Below are 12,163 nucleotides of genomic sequence, written 5' to 3' on the forward strand. Positions count from 1 at the left end.
CCTGTGAGGCAGTGGCCGAGCCGCCATAGTGGGGCGGTTGTGGGCTGTGCCCGGAGCTCTCGGGTCCCGGGGGTAGGCGGGGCGGGCCTGCCGCGGGGGGAGCGGCAGCGCCCGGGGAGGAGCCCTGGCTCCAGCAGCCGGGTGCCGATGTCGAGGCTTTTGCCCTCAGCTGCAGCGGGGGAAACCGAGGGCTCGGCTCGGCCAGGGCCCCGGCGATAAGTGGCTCTGTGGAAACACAGTGTCGGGGTAACAGGAGCGAGGCGCCTGCTGAAGCACCGGCAGCTTCCCCACGAGCTTGATGGCTGCATCCTCAGAGCTGGGCGCCTGAAATTTATAATGCCGGTGAAAGGCAATTTGAAACTAATTGCTTAAAAATGCCTGGCGTTACACTCGTAATTTAGGTTTTTACAGACCCTATAACTAACTGAGCCACCGGCGGTTTTAAGGCACTTAAATGCTTATCAGTGGCCCTCAGTAAATCAGAAAGCTGTGCGGGTGTGCGGATCCTGACTGAAATAAAAAGGTAAGGGGGAAGCATGGAGGAGTAAATAGAGAAACCAGAGGAAACGGCCAAAGAATGGCTCTTTTGGAGTTGGGTCTGACCTCTGCTCAGTTTATGCATCAGAGAGATGAATAAAGAAAAATTACAGACATTTTCACATTATTTGCTATGGGTGTGAAAAGCTTGTAATTTCAGAGTGTAAGCCTTTTTGTTAAAAAAAAAAAAAATTAGCATGACAGTAAGCAAGATAATCCTGTAGACAGATGAAACCTGCTTTGAATCAGCATACAAACCACTCCTGTGCCTCTGTTGTTCCCATTGCTTTATCAAGCAACAGTTAAGTGAAATTAAGATTGTGGCAGCTCTGTAGCACTTGCTCATCATCTGTGCGGGCAGAGACACGAACTGGAGTCGTGGTAAATTTCCTCCACTGCTGTTGTCACTTAGGAAGAACCCCAGGCACAGACACGGGAAGTATTTGCAGCGGAGCTTCACATTCCTCTTAGCTTCGGGCCACCCGTGATGATCTTGCATACAAAAGGAAGGAAGGGTAAGATGGCAGAGAGGAGACGCGGGGTACGATAAGCGAACTGCCCCGCTATGTGTCATTGGACAGAATGGATTTTTTTTGCGGATTCCAAATCTAAGTTGTCCATCACATTCTTTTCCCCAAATTTCCTGCACAATATTGGTGACAACACCTTCCTTATACCGGTAATCCTTATTTTGAGCCACTTTGCACACAGAAATAAGTTACACATAAAATTCTTCAGAGCCCCAGAGAGCTGCCTATCAAAGCACAACCAGCTGTCCTTTGCCACGGTAAAGTCAGCCTAGGAAAACTGATAAACTCTGTTTTTGGCTGCGTTCTTCACTAGCAGAGTAGCTCTTTCTAACAGGTTTCTCTCAAAGGCTGTGTCTATCCTCGGTCTTTGTTCCTTTTCACTGGACATTTGATGCAGCTGGAGTTTGTTTTAAAATGGGAATTTCTCTGATGAATCTTTCACATATTGTACGCTCAGCTGCTTGTCAAGTTTATTTAATATTAGGAGAAGGAGCAACTTTGGTTGCACTCAAGTTTTCCACAACTGACAGTAGAGTCATAGAATTGTTTAGGTTGGAAAAGACCGAGAAAAAGTAGTTTTACACCCCTTTACTTTTCTCTGGAGCTTACATATCTGACACAAATTTGCGATAATAGTAAAAATATTTATCTGTTTTAAAACATTTTACATCCTCAAAGCCAAAGCATTGACAATCTGTACTGTGCTGCTCTTCACCTCGCTGGCAGCCAGCCAGTCCATCTGAGCCTGCCCAGAGTCACCACTGAGCCAGCAACAAGCACGTTCCAGTGAAACCCCTGGCCTGCCATAAATCTGTGCAGGCAACAGGTAAGTTGTTCTTAGGCCCATTAAAGTCACTGGAGCTGCGTGCAGATTTCATCCATATGGAGTGATTTGCTGAGTTAGGAGCAAATGTGTTTTCTTACGGGGGAACTTTCTTCATTTTTCACTAACACCCATCAGTGTCTCCCTTATTCTTTTCTCCCTCAGCTCATTCCATTTCTACCATAGAATGGACACAGCAATCTTTGGTAATAAATGCTTTTTCTTGCCCACTCTTCCCCTTCCCTTTTTATACTGTTTTTCTGAATTCTAGGTTCATTTCGCTGCCCTTCCTCTGGCCAGTTCCAGTCAGCAGTGTATCTGTATTTACCTTTATCTCGGTAGACACCCAGGACTTGTAAATAATTTGGTTGTATTATCAAGGCCACGTGCCCCAGATTTCTAATACAGGTTCCCCTTTTCCTCCAAATCGTGGCATTTTAAGTAGTAAGACTGAGTGGTTTTCATTTGCCTTCTGCTTTTTTAATCTCTCATGACGTTTTCATTGCTAACACCTGTTTTGCTATTTTCCCCCTCAGATATCACAGAGAATTGGGGTTTTTTTTCCACTTCCTTTTTCAAATGAAAGCTGAGACTTCCATGCAATCCCAAGCGCCCTGAAATCAAGGCATGTGGATGTTCACCTGAGTTGGGCAGCCTCTTAGGAAGCAAGCTCTCCTTTGATTCAACAGCAGGTAACAGATACCCCATTCAGCATGGCCATGTGGATTTCAGAGGCTGTAAATACTTAAAGGTTGACTAAAAGCCATGCTCATAATCAGGCTGCAAGACAACAGAGATGTGAGAGTCAGGCCTTGTTCCTTCCTTACTAACAGCCTTCTTCCTAAACTGCTAGGTGGGCTTTGTCTCCTTCTTCTAGGGGCTGAAGGGATGGGAACTGGTTTTACAAGCTGGGTAGCCTTTCTCAGCAGCTTTAGAAGCTAAACTTGCAGATTTTTTTTCCTCTCTTGGAAATGCTGCTCTTGAGTGTGAAGGGCTCTGAGAGAAGAAAAAATTGATGTGAATCACACAGGCTCTCTGGCAGTCGGGTCTCTGGCCAGGAGTTTAGAGACAAACAAATTCCTTGCTTCTTTCACATTCTCACTGGATCCTCCCTTTTGCTCTCACCCTGTTGGACAAGTGCAAAGAGGTGTAGGTCTTGTGCAACCTTACAAACGGCTTTCAGAAATAATGCACAGCAACCTTCATGAAAGCACAAGAACTGATGGCACTGTGGCCACAGGTACGTGAAACCCAGTTGTCTTTCTGAGAATGCATATTCTGCCTGCCTCGTTCGTAGTTTTTGGAGGCAAAAATCTAGCTTAACTCAGTGTTCCTCTTCTGTACCCTAAAGTGGGTAACAGGAAGACAAAGAGTTGTTTCAGTCTCTCCTTCCTTGAGAGCTACCACCACATAGTTTTCAGTCAGAATGTCCCTTCACATGTTTTTCTCCTAGCTGTATCACATGAGAAGCATCTGACCTGAGACCAAATTAAAAGACTCTGAGCAAAGCCTCATTCTGTATTCATATGGCCATCAAAAATATTTCTGCTTTTTTTCTTTTCTTTAAACAGATCTGTGAAGTCATTTCCTTGAAGGATCTCTCACAGATAATGTAAAGTATGCCTGTTCCTAGGAAAATCATGTGACAAGCCACATCGCAGCTTTTTGACTTGGGAGATTAGTGTCTCTCACCAGAAGCAATTGTTGCCAGGCTGGTGGTTTTTCTGCAGTACGTAGGGACATTCTGTGGGATTGCCCTAATATGCTCCATTTTAGTACTTAGACGTTTACAGTAGGAGATCTTAGGGAGTTTTTGGTCATAAACTGTTACAATCCTCCAAATATATCTGAGGAATTGTGACTGTTTTATTTCAGGAGGTATAAATAATACCCGGAAATAGGACTACAGACATAAATTCAAACACTGAGATGCGCCCTTGGCTTTCGAATGGAAACAGACACATCACCATCTGTCAAAGTAACATTAAAGTCTCTTATGCTTACACAGGAGATATGAATAGGGTCAGGCCCAGCACATCTGAGGTTTTATGCTGGAATAGACAGTACTTTCCCAGAGTCTTCCTCAGTTTATTCCACTCTAAATCTGCAGTCCCTCAAGGAAAGGTCATTACTGAATACCAAAGTAAATATTTTTCTCATACCTGAAGGAGATCTGCTCATTCGTAAGGTTACTGAGCATGCAGCCAGGGCCACCTGTGGATGGGTATCATATATCGATGTCACACTTCTGTGTTGATTTTTAAAGAGTGATCCCACATTGGTGTATTCATGAAGCCTCAGTCCAACCAGACAGTTCAGACTTGTGCTCTGGTACTGAAGAGCATGGCATGTCCTTCTGCCTAAAATGGAGAAAAAATATGGATCCAAAGTCCCCTAGACTCTAGACTATCGATCTGACTCTTGGAAGCACATCTCCATTGTAAGGGGATGCTACCAATTGTGCCATGAATGTTCATTCAGTACATGTCTCCTGTGGTATTGTGTAGACCTGAGATCATCTCATGGTGCATTCATTCCAAGGTCTGTAGCATCATAGAAACTGTGTAGGTGGTTGCTTTCTAATGTGGTAGAAATGAGCTAAACATGAGACCCGAAACAAACAGACAAGGCCAAGGTGTTGGGAGGGGAACAGGAATCAGAACTGCTTAAGTGTGCAGCCACAAGGCAATCAGTGATACATCCAAACAAATGCAATGCCACCAAAGTCTTGCTTTTAAGCACAGGTCCTTTGCAGGCCCACCAAGCAGGAGCAGGACTGCTCCAGTGGGACTGCCCTGTGCCTGCCTAGGAGCCAGAGCAAAGCTGCCATGGTGCGCTCTGGACCACTGTCTCATTCAGACAGTGTCTCCTGCCTCTGTATGTACATGTTTTGTACAGTTTTGCTAAAGAATCAAGTATCTCTTGACAAGACAAATGCACCAGCCTGAAAAGCAATATTATGCCTTTAAGGTTGTTGGTATCTCTTTGGCTTTCCAGATCTTGGGACAAATCCTTCAGACAGTCCCTGGCTCTGGTAAGTCAGCAGACCTGTTCATATGACTTGGAAAAATGTGAGTTAACACTGCTCTGCTCTGCCTGAAGTCAATGATAAATCAATAATGACTTTAACTGAAATGAGGTCAGTCCTGGGAAAAGGGAAAATATGTGCCCAACGTATTTTAAAAATGCACAACAGGCAAAACAAGATGTTCCCCATAACTATGCAGATGAACCTGTATAATTTACTTGGGCCCTCTGCTGGTAGTCATTGTGGGGAGGACGTGGGTAAGGAATGTCAATTATACATTAATATTCAAATAAATCCTTCCTCGGTTGTATTTCAAGGAGGTTCTCTCCTCCATAACCTATAAGAGAGTCTTGCTATTCACACTAGGGGGCAGAGGCCTTCTATGCATGGACATCTCCTTGGTCACTGGATTAGCTGTTTGGCATAGAGACATCTGCAGTCTCACCTCTGTTACACCGTGTGATAATCCTTTGAGGGGATTTTATTGTAATCAGATTCCTGTGAAATACATTAGGTGCTCTCATAACCCTCTGTGGAGAGTTTATCTGTGAAATGTCTCGTGTTGCAAAACTCCTGACACTACCAGAGCAATTGTTTCAAAGCCACGTTGTTTGCTAGATTCCACCACACTCTTCAGGCACTCAGCTTGTCTCTGCTGGCACAGTTATATCATGACCAGTGTTCCCATTGCTGGAGCTACAACTGTAGCAGCAATGGCAAGAAATCTGAGAGAATGGAGGCAAAGATATATTTTTCTGGAGGGTCTGACCTACGAGGAACGGCTGAGGGAGCTGGGGTTGTTTAGCCTGGAGAAGAGGAGGCTCCGAGGTGACCTTATTGCAGTCTACAACTACCTGAAGGGAGGTTGTAGTGAAGTGGGAGTTGGCCTCTTCTCCCGGGCAACTAGCGATAGGACAAGAGGGCACAGCCTCAAGCTTTGCCAGGGGAGGTTCCGGTTGGACATGAGGAAGAATTTCTTTACAGAAAGGGTTATTAGACATTGGAAGTGGCTGCCCAGGGAGGTGGTGGAGTCACCATCTCTGGATGTGTTTAAGAAAAGACTGGACATGGCACTTAGTGCCATGGTCTAGTTGACAGGGTGGTGTAAGGGCAACGGTTGGACTCGATGATCCCTGAGGTCTCTTCCAACCTGGTTGATTCTGTGATTCTGTGAAGGGGTAAGGGGAAAAGTGTCCTATTTTGATTTTTGTTTACAAAAATAAAGCAAGGCTTAATTGCTTTCTGTTTCTGAACTTCACTCGTACTCATGTTAAGCAGCGTTTTTTCCAAAGAATCCATTGTCATATTTCTGCAAGCTTCTCTGCACAGAAGCACTTAGAATAGTTTATCTTACTAACTTTTAAAGTAAATTAAATAAGTTTTTGTTTTAAACCCCTTCCCATTCAGCAGGAGTGGCCATTCCTAAAATAGTCTTTACTGGCATTTAGTTTATTTAACTTTGCATTAACACCATTTAATCAACCCTTAAATTAGGTTTCCAACCAACTTAGTTAAATTGTTTCAAGCCACTTTGATTTGCAGTTATACAGTAACTGAAGAGTTTATTACATTTTAAGATAAATGAAATAAGAGAGTTCATACCGGGATTTTCTACTGATCAAATAAAGCAGTTTTACAGCAAATCTACAGTTAAACCACTGTGGCTTTTCAAAACCTTGAGGCTTTATTTTTCATCTTGTACAATGAAACTGTAAGTAAGTTGACGAAAAAAACCCAAAAGATTTCTTTTATGTATCAGGGAGGTTCAAGCATAGATCTCAGATTAAGGAAATAACAGTAACTAGTACCTCCTCATCTTCTTCTTTGTAACTTCCCTCCTCTCTTCCCCATCTGACAAGCATCGATTGCTTCAAGAAGAACTTCAGAAGTTAATGATTTTTAAATTCTGCAGTCTTGCACTTTGCTAATGAATCATACTCCTCACCTGTAATTTTTCATAAGCTCAGTGAAGCTCACCTTTTTCCACTCCATTGGCATATTTCACCCAAATCACCTTGGTGTTCCTATACATCTCACAGGTGTTTTCATATAACAGTAATATGTGTTTCCAGAGCAACAAAACTTTGCAGGCATTATGGGTGACACTCATCCTTGGTCAAAAACAGTCTTCATGAAACACTGTCTTCATGAAACACAGTCATACTGCAACTCTCACAGACGGGCCAGAGTTGACTGTTGGTGGTGGATAAGCTCTATCCATTTCAGCCTGTCTGTATTTGTCTCCCAAAGCCCAGGTAGAGCCTGGAGATCATTTCAGCCAGGGCTGGGTTGAAGTACAGCTGCTATTTAACAGCTCACATAACAATATACACTAGTCAAGGAGAGAGAAATGAAAGAGAACAGCACATAGATCTGGCATTGCAAAGGTGAAGTTAGCCTGGTGGAAAGTCATTACCCAATGGAGAATTACAGAGGAGAGGACATTGCAAAGAAATAAAAATCACAGACATTCATTAGAACACAAGCTGCAGGTTTTCCAAAATGTTCGTGGTATCTGTGGAGGTGTATTTGCTTTTTCCTAAATCCACATGAGGGACTGGATATTTGCACAAATAGAAACAATGTGGTCGAAGTATAAGGAGGAGGGGAAAATAGCAGCAAGACAATGCACTGTGACAGAGCCGATGTGAACACCTGAGCAAAGGGAGGTGTTGCACCAGAATTTGGATCAGTGCTCAGTGACGCAGTCTGAAGTCACTGGCATTGGCCTTCTGCAAAGCAGCCCTGTGGAAATCTAGTCCTGGGGCAGGCAGTCTGCTTGATTTCTGCTTGATTCAGTCAGGAACCATTTTCCTTTTACCATGCTTGAAATCCTTGGTAAAAGGAAAATACCACCACTCTGTGGACACGTTGCCTGACAGTCACCAAACAGTTCAATTCCAGCATCTGTGCTGTCACTGAAGGCAGCATAAAACTCAGCAAGACAGAGGGTGGGTGTAGTGCTGTCAGAAGAGCTGCAATACCCATATCCAAAAGCAAAATTTACAGTTCTTCATGACACGTAGGGAAGATGCAGTTTCCTTATCTTCCCTATCAAGTCAGATGAGTTTACTTATACAAATATCAGGGAAAAGCAAATGCAACTCCACAGATACCTCCATGTTATTTGTGGACGACTTACAGCTTGTATTCAAATGCAAATACAAAAGCTGTGATAAGTAATGTCAAAATCAGATATATTATTTTAAAAAAAGAAAGATGCCTTCACTGTAATTTAGAAAAGGAAACAGTAATGGTGGTGACTTTCTGTATGAGCAAGAGTAGCATATGAGACCAACATTTCCCATGTACTCATTTCAAATGCTGAATTTGAGACACAGTGGACCTCATTTTATACATGCTGAGCAGACAATATTCCACACTTTGTGAAAGTCATGAGGTTTGTCAAAGTCGTGAGGTTCATGAAAGTCATGGCTTTCATGAAGGAAATCGGACTGGTTTCCTTTTACACATGCAGAAACAGAGACACTAAAAATCACAGAATCACAGAATGTTAGGGATTGGAAGGGACCTCGAAAGATCATCTGGTCCAATCCCCCTGCCGGGTCAGGATTGCCTAGACCATATCACACAGGAACGCGTCCAGGCGGGTTTTGAATGTCTCCAGAGAAGGAGACTCCACAACCTCTCTGGGCAGCCAAGACTGGCCAGTTTTTAAAATGTTGATCTTTACCTCTCCCTGCCTTCGTTTTCCCATCTGCATGGGCAAGTGGGTAATCACCCTGAGTGCGAAGTGCCTTGAGGCACCCCCTCCAGGGAGGGGGTAGCAAAGTGCTCTGGTGTTAATGAAGATGAGCAATGCCCGCTGTACTGCACACAATGCCAACACTTAGATCATTTCTCACCCACCTCTGCTTTCCTCCCTAAACTGCATTTCTGTCTCCTGTGTCTTTCTCAGAGCTTTTCACACTCCTGTTTATTTCAGCATTTATACAGGAGGTTCCATAACAACATCAGATTCATTTAATTCTTCTACCCAGTGCAGCTATCTAAAACCCAGTTAAATAATTTCACCTCTTAAAGTAATTTCTTGTCTCAGACGGCCAGTGTGACACTTTTTATAAGCTCAGAGCCTACTCTGCTTATTCAGGGAATAATCCTTGTGAATGCTGAATCAAGTCTAGCCTTCAGATCCCGATCTGTAGTTAAAACAGTTAATGCCACAGCAGATGCACTTGGCAGGTGATGGCAGATGAGCTTTCCTAGACCTTGAAGAGATGAACTTGTTCCCACTGTAGAGGTTATATCTGAACACAGAACCTCTGTTTGATTCTAATCTCAGTGCTGAGCTAATGTGTCTAACGGTCTCTGAATAGCTACCTTGGGCACACTAAGGGAATTAAGGAAGCTAGCTCTTCTGATAGTGAGGAGAGCCTTTAACCACTAGAACCAGAGTAGTTGTGCTGTGGAAAGGAAGTTGGAGATTTGAGCAGCAAAGAGAGAAGAGCTTGTGGCTTTGGCACTGATTTAGGATACCGGTAATCCAGGCTGGCTTCCTAGTTCCTGCACAAACTTCCTGAATGTTCATACAACACAGAGACAGGAACCTTTCCGAGGCCTGACTTGTTCCTTAGAGAGTAAACTCTTGGACAGAGGGACTCCTGCTTCTTATATACATGGGTTTTTCACTTATGTCAATGAGGTTCTGACTCTTAAGGTCATTTGAATACATTTTCAGTTTGGTAGCTGAGCCAAATAAATCAGAGTTGGGCTGAAATCAGTTTGAACTGATGCACAGTAGAGATATCTGGGTTTTATTTGCATTCACAAGAAAAACTGTAAAATGTTGCTCTGAGTTGTGGAAAATACTTTAATCAACCCAAAATGAAATCTTTCCTTCTTAAAATATTTAATAGTGAAAAAAAGTTAAATAGCAGGCTAACATTATAAAATTGCTGATGGTAGTGCCCACCTCTTCTGCAAACACAAGCACTTGTGTAGGCAGTGTAAAACCCGGATCTGAATATCCTCTCCATCTGAGAGGATCTGACCCACATCTCCCATTTCTCACAGAAGCGCCTTATCAAAGCTGTTCTACATCCACCAGATTTAGGCAAAGGGAGGAACCTTGCCTGATGCCATGATCTGTTTTGTCTTGTGCTTTGATCTTGTTGTAAAGCCAAAACATTTCTGACATGCTGAAGTAGTTCCTTTCAATGTTTGCAACATTAACATAATTTTTGGTTCAGCCAAACTATACTGCAAAGTTGATGGACGGTTAATCATTCTGAACGTGTGCTGAAAAAGGGCAGTTGTCAGCATCTCTTGTTGTTCTTTGTTGGTTTATTTGAACTATCCAATGGACTCCTATAAATAGGATACAATCTTCTACTGAAATCTGTAAGAGAGTGGAAAAACCATACAAATGATACCAGCCTGCTGGGGACTTTTCTAGAAGATCTTCTCCTTTCTTTTTTAAAAAGAAATATGAAATAAAACTTATGCTTCAAGGGATGTACCAAATACTTTGATCTAAGTTTTAGCTTATAGTGTTGGGAGGCTTTTTGCTGTAAGATATTTCTCATGAAGTCTGAAACAAGCATAAGTTGACTCATGGGAGAAAAATTGAATCATAAAGAATAGCTACTTGAACATACACAGCAATGAAACCAAACACCTCCATTAGTGTCTGCAAATTGTAAAATTGACTCTGAACACCATGTGAGCTGACCAATCCCCACCAAAGGAGAAAGAAGAGCTAAAAAGAGAAAGAAAGAACAGCAGATGGAACAAAGAATGGATAGCCCAAAACCCTTTAACTCTGCCTCCTTCAAAACCAAGACTTTTTTGGAAGTCTGCAATCCAGTTTGTGCCAGAAGTCCTGAGAAAATACATCAGACTTCTGAATAGGGAACATATTGCAAGATGGAGCTCTAAACAAATACCTACATGGTTACATTGCCCATCTCATCCCAGAAAGCAATGCATATTTTCTAATGTTTTTCTGTGCTTCTACCTCTCCTTGTCATCCTAACTCAGGGTCCGTCCTGCCAGATGCTGAGCTCACTGTGGTGCTCATGCTGCTAAGTGCTGAGTGCCTTTGAAGCCATTGGAGGCCTGATGCATCTTGCTTCAGGCTTGTTCACTTGAGTTTTGTCACAGGGTCTCTGTTTTCCTTGGTTTCCAAAGGTTTCCTGATGGTCAGCAATGTTAGATGGTGAGAAACCATAATATGAGCTGTTCTTCAAAAGCAGAGAGAGAAAGGGAGGGAGGGAGGGAGGGACGGAGGGAGGGAGGGAGGAATGAAGGAGAGGAAGGGAATTGCTTGCTGTGAATCCCAGGGTCACTGATTGATGCCAATGCTGAGCATCCAGTGGTCACTGAGCACTGGGCTCTACTGTGTCATTTCCAGTGTGCCGTAAAAGCATATCCACTCATGATGGAGACAGAAAAGACAGTGTATGACTCCTGTAGGACAGCTGTGCAACTTTGCCAGCTGCAATGCTGTCTTTATGCCCAAATGTGATGTAGGATGGGCAGGAGAACCCCAAGTCTCTTCCCTGAAGCCCCTCTCCCCTAGTCCGACCACAGGGGAGGAAGGGGCATTGACTCACCAAGAGCTATGAATGATTGGTTTTCTGTGAGTGGCCCTTGGTGCTGGTGCAGCTACTGGATTACACTGCCCTTTTGCTGGATTTTGCTGAGCACACCACTAGTGCCTGGGGCCTTTGGCTTCCCTGGCCTGGAGCAAACCAGTTCATCTCCCTGCAGGCAACACCCTGGGGTGCAGAGACAGTGTAACTGTGAGACTGTAGAGACAGGACAAGACAACTGGAAAAGATTTATTATTGAGAACACAAACATTTTATTATTATTTATTTCCATAGTAATCTATTTCTAGCTCTATGACACTCTATTCACTTGGTACCTAGCATCTGTGCTGTCTGGAGTGCTGGGGTCCAACCCCATTGCCTGCAGCTGCACTGTTTGGATGGCAGGTGCAAGTAGGGCAATGAGGGTACGCTGGAGCTTGTCTGGGAGGTGGCCTTGGCATAGCAACACTAGCGGCTGCTGCCAGCATGGACACTGAAAGCCATGGGTCCCAGGAGGGAAGCAGGGTAGCTCAGGGAGCCTGCATAGCTGCTGAATATGGATGTCCAAATGGACAGACGGGAAGCCCCAGCCCCAGTGTAAAAGGACTGTAAAGGTACAAGAGGTAGAACGGGGTGTGCTGAAGTACCAGATGCAGCAGAAGCTGCATCCTGGACACCAACCAGTGTGTGG

The sequence above is a fragment of the Nyctibius grandis genome, chromosome 1, assembly GCF_013368605.1.
Source record: "Nyctibius grandis isolate bNycGra1 chromosome 1, bNycGra1.pri, whole genome shotgun sequence".
Lineage (NCBI taxonomy): Eukaryota > Metazoa > Chordata > Aves > Nyctibiiformes > Nyctibiidae > Nyctibius > Nyctibius grandis.